Here is an 8,110-nt window from a genome sequence, read left to right as displayed (position 1 = left end):
TAATTTATAACGATATTTTTCGATATGCCCCCTTAATCAATTTACATGCAAATTACACCTTATATGTAGCGTTTGTGCTTCTACAGAATCTAGTAGACATTTTAGTCCAAAGTCTATTTGTTGATTTTATAAAAATTTATAAATATCAGTGCCGGGTGCAACGTTGTGCGGCCGTGGAGTGCCTGTGTCATTGGCACAGTGGGTGGATCAGTGTTCCTCGCCATCCACACCCTTCTGCCCAAGTTGAAGGGTACGTTACTGATTCTCTCGCCGCTCAGTTTTCTTAACTTTGTCTCAAGAAGGCAACAAGTAGCCGGCTTTATCTAACTTGAGTTTGAAATATTTTAACTTTAACGTTATGTTCTGTAGATGGCATATACTTAAATAATAATATTTATAAAATTTTATATTATTGGGAAGTGTACGTGCATATTGGGACTGTTGAGGTTGTGAGTGTAAAGTTAATTAATATTTCTTCCACAGTTGACGACCCACTTGATGCTGTGGCTGTGCACATGGGAGGTGGGTTGTGGGGGCTGGTTGCTGTGGCCCTCTTCCAGGATGGTGGCATTGTGTACGGGGGCAGCGCGGAGGTCCTCGCCTGGAACATAGTGGGGGCGCTGGCCATAGTGGCCTGGTCTGGTGGTCTCTGTTTAGTTATGTTTGGTTCCCTCAGGCTGCTCGGCCTCTTGAGGGTGCCTCCAGAAATGGAAATTGCAGGCAAGTGAAGATAATACATAAAGTTTTCACTTTTGAATTATATAATTGATAATTGTTATATTTTTAGTGTTATGAACGCATTCATTATACATTGTATATCTTCTATATCTCTAACAATATCTGTACGCAAGGAATGGACATCTTGAAGCACGGGGAGCCAGCCTACCCAGCTGACGCTTGGCTGGAGAGCCAGTACGATGGATCCGTAAACACTCAGGAGAACAAGAGGAATTCAAGTAAGTTGTAAACTAAGTTGCTTTTAAAGTTTTGTGTGTGATGTTTATTTATTTGATATTAATGAAATGCATCATAGAAATTCATACAGTTTTGTCATCAACATTTTCCACTATTCATCTAATCCATTATTTTCCAGATCTTCCACCCAACATGTCTGCCCCGGAAGAATTTGGCTTGACTAATTCCCAGGACCCAGCTCCAGTCCCTGGACACCTTGTATACTGGAGTCGTACAGGACCAGTCCCATCCCACCTCTCACCCGTCGTGTCCCTCAACAACCACGAAGCTAACCACTTGAACTCCAACAATAGTGTCTCTGAAGCTGGCTTCACAGTCCGACTGGGAGACCATGATCTGCGAGTCCTCGTTGAACCCAGAGATCAACGTGTTCAAGACCCTCATTGTTACACCAATGAGGCTTTTGACGAAACCACAAAGCTTTAAGATTATCTTTTATTTGTCATTACTTATGAAAGTATTTGTATGTTATCATTACTTATGAAAGTATGTGTATGTTGTCATTACTTATGAAAGTGGGTGTATGTTTGTCATTACTTATGAGAGTATGTGTGTTTGTCATTACTTATGAAACCTCAAAACTCTGAGATTCTCTGTTCGTTCTTCGACATTAAAGCTTGCCTGTATTGATTCGGTAAATTGACTTAATTAATTTATATTATTTTTCTGCACTAATTACATGAAATATAATATATATATTTTTGTATATATATTTTTTTATTCGGTGAACTTAGTAAGAAATCTGATAAACTAAAGGTTTAACAAGAATTACGTTAAGGTAAAGGATGTTGACAGAGAAAGATGGCGAGCATATTTTACGACTTAAAGTAGGGACTGGAATGAAGTATGAAGTATGGAGGGACTTGAAGTATGTGCCTAGCCACATACCTTCGCCCGACAGTCTTCCAAGAACTGCCATCGCGAATGCACTTTAATTGTGCATTTTTTTACATTTGCATTGTTCTTAATGGGTTGTATTCAAGTGTTTAACTATCAATAAGTTTCCTATTCTCGGATAATTACTTCCTGTTGTCTGGTCTTGATGATTTGATGGCCCATAAGATAATAGACTTGCGGTGGATTACTACCTAACTGGATGTAAGATAACATAAGAAATGATTTTAACATGTTTGAAAGGAGTAAGGAAAACAAAAAGGAATTATAAAGTGGAGACATTTCCCCAACGGAGACATCACCCGCCAGAGACATTACCTGCCAGACACATCATCCATCAGACACATCATCCACCAGAATCATCACCCACCAGACACATGATCCACCAGTATCATCACCCACCAGACACATCATCCACCAGAATCATCACCCATCATCCACATCATCCACCAGAATCATCACCCACCAGACACATCATCCACCAGAGTCATCATTCACCAGAATCATCACCCACCAGACACATCATCCACTAGTATCATCACCCACCAGACACATCATCCACCAGAGTCATCATCCACCAGAATCATCACCCACCAGACACATCATCCACCAGAATCATCACCCACCAGACACATGATCCACCAGTATCATCACCTACCAGACACATCACCCACCAGACACATCATCCACCAGAATCGTCACCCATCAGGCACATCATCCACCAGAATCATCACCCACCAGACACATGATCCACCAGTATCATCACCCACCAGACACATTATCCACCAGAATCATCACCCATCAGACACATGATCCACCAGTATCATCACCCTCCAGAATCATTACTCACCAGACACATCATCCACCAGAATCATCACTCACCAGACACATCATCCACCAGACTCATCACCCTCCAGAATCATTACTCACCAGACACATCATCCACCAGACTCATCACCCACCAGACACATCACTCACCACACATCACCATCCACCAGACACATCATCCACCAGACTCATCACTCACCACACATCACCCACCAAAATCATCACTCACCAGACACATCATCCACCAGAATCATCACCAACCAGATTCATCATCCACCAGAGACAATCTTCCATATAACATTGAGGAGGGCGACGTTGAGGGACCTGTACCATGGGCTGTGGGGCGCCCGTGTGCTTCCTGAGGCCCACCACCACCAGACACTCGGGCTCGTACTGGATGGCCTCCATCAGGCTGCACTTGTCCATCGAAAATCGTCTGCTGTTAAGATACGTAGCCACGTTGGTGTTGAACAACCCTATGGTGTCGCACAAGAGATATATCACATTTTGAGTCAAATCAATTATGTTGAATTAAATAAATATATGTATTTAAGAGTGTTTTTTTTCTGCTCAAGGGTGGGGGGCCAGACGCTTGGACCTAGCCTCATCCAGCGTTGAAGGGCGAGTAATGTTGGCCAGAGTGGAAGCATCGGGGTCTATCTCCTCTACTCCCATTTAAAAGGAGTCGGCATCAATGGCCCTTTCTAAATATATCTGGGAAAGGTGGCTGTCTGAATCTATAGAACTTCTTCTCTACACCCTTCCTTGGAAAATATATATATATGTCGCACCGCACTACTTGGCCTAAAATGCAGAATGATTTGCGTTATTTTCAAATATTTATTTCCAAGTTGGTTTATTCCAAATACTAATATATGATATTTAGAACACGAATTACTGACTTATGTTTGGTTAACCTAATAAGAACATTTCTTATGTTCTTAATATAATATTACTATATTATATTAAGATAATATAGTTCTTAATGTAATATTATATTAATACAATATTTATATATCATATTAATAAAGAACATGAAATACTGACTTAGTTATTTTAATTTAGGTTATGATAGGTTAGGTAAGTTTGGTCGTATATCTATGTTAGTTTCAAATTAGAAATACGTTTAATCATATAAAAAATAATGGAAAGCTATAATATTTCATAAGATCTTTAGGAAAACCTCTGCTTATTAGGCCAACCAGGGTTTGCATAGTAGACCAAGTAGTGCATTCTGGCTATTAGGTACAATATATGTAGTAGGCATCCATCAGTCTCAGAACACTATGGTGTTGCGCTCTGGTCTGGAGAGGCCTCATGAGGGCACAAAGCCAGGGTAGGTTAATACAGAGGAGAAGCTGTTACCCAGGCAGCAGGTCCCCCCTCTCCACGGCGCTGAAAGCCTCCAATGGAAAGGCAAACGCCAATGCGATTGGTTCCAGCGCCGTCGCAGGAACTGTGAGTTCCGGGGATGACCTCGAAGTTGGTGAAAAAAAGGCACAGGGACTCCAAACCCGGAGACCGCCGTGGTCGGGGCCAGAGAAGAACCACCCCAGCAAGGGTATGAACGACCCCAGCCTCCTGAAGCAGAGCTGGGCCGCACGACCCCGGGGAGGTGGACGTCCCGGTCCTGCACCTACGGGTTCCTGACAGAGATCGTCACAACCCTCTTTCACCGGAGGCCGGCCTCCTTCAAGAAAAATTAGAAGGAAGAGTGAAAATTATTAAATACAACAATTATTATTATAATAAATATAAAAATATTATTATATATAATTATTATTATAATAAATACTATAATAATAATATAAATAATTAATAATTATCACACAATAGTTAGTTTAGGTTATTTATTATGCACCCCATACCCATCTTGTGGGTGGTAGTGGAAAGGGTTACAGAGGCACATAATGGGCTCAGGGACTGAACCCCACAATTCATTTAGCTAAGCAAGTTACAATCTTGATGAGCTAGTTACAAAATTCAATATAAGTCTCGTCACATCAACAATGGGTTCGAGATTGACCACAATTACAGTTTCTAAATTAAGTAAGTAAGTAATTATCAAAAGAAGGCACCAAACCGGGAAGGCTATGTAGCACCATCAAATACGCAAAATAATCAGAGGGCGCTAAATATCACCAAGGATGCCAATACGAGAACAAAAACGCATAAGGCGAACGATATCAAAAGTATCCGAGTCACCAAGAATTCTATCGAGGGACAGGCGACCGCGAGGGGCGGTCGGAAAGCAAGACACACGCTCGTCCTGGAAGTCAGGACATTCAAGAAGGACATGCACGACCGTAAGAGGGACAATGCAAATAGGACAATAAGGAGCAGGGCGGCGCTCCATCAAGTGACCATGGGTTAAGCGAGTATGGCCAATACGCAACCTCGCCAGAGCTGTTTCCCACCGCCGGTTACGGTGGAAGGAGGACGGCCACGAGGAAACACAACATTTAAGAGTACGTAGCTTGTTACCAGTAACAGACAACCAAGAAGCCTGCCAACGGGTAAGAACTGAGGAATGGATAACCGGGTAAAAGTCGGAATACGGAATGCCTTTACGAGAGATGGGACAAGAGCGGACAGCTTCCTTAGCGGCAGCATCCGCACGCTCATTTAAAGACACACCAATATGGCTGGGAACCCAACAAAACTCAACCGACTTAAATTTACTGTGAACGAGAAACAGCCAATGCTGGATCTCGACAACTACCGGATGAACCGGATTAAAGGACCCGAGAGCCATGAGGGCACTACGAGAGTCAACAACAACCACAAAGGAAGACTGACAACGAGAAAGCAGGAGACGAAGAGCATAGAGAATAGCATAAAGTTCTGCTGTAATGATGCTAGTCTCCGGAGGCAAGCGACACATATAAGTGCGATCAGGAAAAACAACAGAGTAGCCAACACCGTCCGCTGACTTAGACCCATCGGTGAAGACAGAAACGGAGCGGGAGTGAGAAGAAAAGTGCTCGAGGAAAAGGCGTTTTAGAACTGTAGGAGGGGTAAAAGCTTTAGTGATACGAGTCAAGGATGTACAAAACCGCAGAAGAGGGACCCTCCACGGGGGCAAAGAAGGAACAACACGAGGAGAAACATCAGAAATACGAACGGAAAGAGAATCCTGCAGGCGAGATAACCGGACAGAAAGAGGGAGGTGGTGAAGAGGAACAGGAACCGCAGGAGGGGTAAAAGTTAAAGCACGACAGAGACGAGAGGAAGGATGTTGCAAGGACCGCGCAAGATAGCGAAGACAGTAGCGATCACGGCGGTCCTGGAGAGACAGGAAGCCAGTGTCAACATACAAGCTAAGGACGGGAGTCGAACGAAAGGCACCAGAACTGAGGCGCAACCCAGTATGGTGCAAAGCATCAAGACGGCGAAGAGTAGAAGGAGAAGCAGACGAGTAAGCAGGGCAACCATAATCGAGCTTAGACAGGACGAGAGAGGAATGTAAAGCAAGGAGAGTGCGCCTATCTGCCCCCCAAGAAGTATGGGACAAGACCCGAAGGAGGGTAAGGGACTTAGAGCACTCAACACGGAGGTAAGAGATATGGGGAGACCAAGACAAACGAGTGTCAAGGAATAACCCCAAAAGCTTCGCGGAATCTTTGTATTCAAGGGGATGACCATAAAGTGACAAAGAGGGACGAAGAACAACCCGTTTCCGCGTAAAAGTCATGGCACAAGTCTTAGAAGTAGAGAACTTGAAGCCATGACCTGTGGCCCAAGACGACACGGCATCAATCGCAAGTTGAAGCCGGCGTTGAAGGAGAGGCGAATCATCACCCTGACAACAAAGGGTAAGATCATCGACATAGAGAGCGGAGAAGACACCAGAAGGAAGAGAGGAAAGAAGACCATTGAGGGCAACCAGAAAAAGAGTAGTGCTCAGAACACTACCCTGGGGCACACCTTCGTATTGCTGAAAAGAGGGAGAGAGAGCGGTACCAAGGCGCACCCGAAAGGAACGACGAGAGAGGAAGCTGCGGAGAAAGAGAGGGAGATGACCACGAAGGCCAAAAGAATGAAGTTGAGATAGGATATGATAACGCCAAGTGGTGTCGTAAGCCTTTTCTAGGTCAAAAAGGACGGCAACAACGGAGGTCTTCGCAGCAAAAGCAGTACGTACATAGACCTCCAAGTTCACCAGGACATCTGTCGCGCTGCGGCACTTGCGGAAACCAAATTGAGAAGGGGAGAGGAGGTGATGGTGTTCCAGGAACCACATCAGACGAACGTTAACCATACGTTCAAAGAGTTTGCAGACACAACTTGTGAGAGCAATAGGGCGAAAGTCCTTAGGGGAAGTACCCAGAGACCCCGGTTTGCGAACAGGGAGGACAACGGCATCGAGCCAGTCCTCAGGGACTGACGACGACTCCCAGATCCGATTATACAGACTCAGTAAATACTGAGACGTGCTCGGAGGGAGATGGCGAAGCATCTCATAATGAATACCATCGGAGCCCGCCGCCGTAGAACCGCAGAGGGCCAGGGCAGAACGAAGTTCAGAGAGAGAGAAGGGATCATTATAGGGAAGCTGAAGATGAGTGCAGAAATCTAAAGGACGAGACTCAAGGACAGGTTTACGAAGAAGGAAAGATTGGGGAAGATGAAGACCAGAGCTAACAGAAGAAAAGTGGGAACCCAGTTCGGAAGCGACCTGCAACGGGTCCGCCACAAGAGTATCATGGAGGTGAAGGACCGGTGAAACATCGGGAACGAACTTACCCGCTATCTTGCGGATACGCTTCCAGATCTGGGCCAGAGGGGTTTCGGACGTAATTGTCGAGACATAAGATGCCCAACATTCACGTTTAGCCGTACGGATGGCCCTACGGGCCACCGCACTCGCTTTCCGAAAGAAAAGAAAAGAATCGGTCGTCTGCCTACGGCGGTGCTTCTTCCAGGCTGCACGCTTACAGCGGACAGCCCGAGCACAGTCCGCATTCCACCAGGGAACGCACTTCCGTGGACCCCGAGAGGAAGAGCGAGGAATAGAGCGGAGGGCAGCGTCGAAGACAGTGTCATGAAAAAGGAGGAGAGCGCGAGAGAGGGGCAGAAGGGAGAGGTCAGAGAGAGTAGCACTGAGGGAAAATAGGGTCCAGTCCGCCTTAGCAAACTGCCACCTAGGGAAAGAGAGGGAAGGGCGAAAAGAGAAAAAGGAAACAAGGATGGGGAAATGATCACTTCCATGGAGGTCATCAAGAACCTGCCATGTGAAATCTAAGTAAAGAGAAGAAGAGCAGAGAGAAAGATCAAGACAAGAAAGGGTGCGAGTTCGAGAGTCCAAATGAGTGGGCTCACCAGAATTCAGAAGAGACAGGGAAGAAGAGAGGAGAAACGGCTCAAGGAGGCGACCCCGGGTATTCGTCGGAACGTCACCCCAAAGAGAATG

The sequence above is a fragment of the Procambarus clarkii genome, chromosome 11 (assembly GCF_040958095.1).
Source record: "Procambarus clarkii isolate CNS0578487 chromosome 11, FALCON_Pclarkii_2.0, whole genome shotgun sequence".
Taxonomy (NCBI): domain Eukaryota; kingdom Metazoa; phylum Arthropoda; class Malacostraca; order Decapoda; family Cambaridae; genus Procambarus; species Procambarus clarkii.
This window is presented reverse-complemented; position numbering follows the sequence as displayed.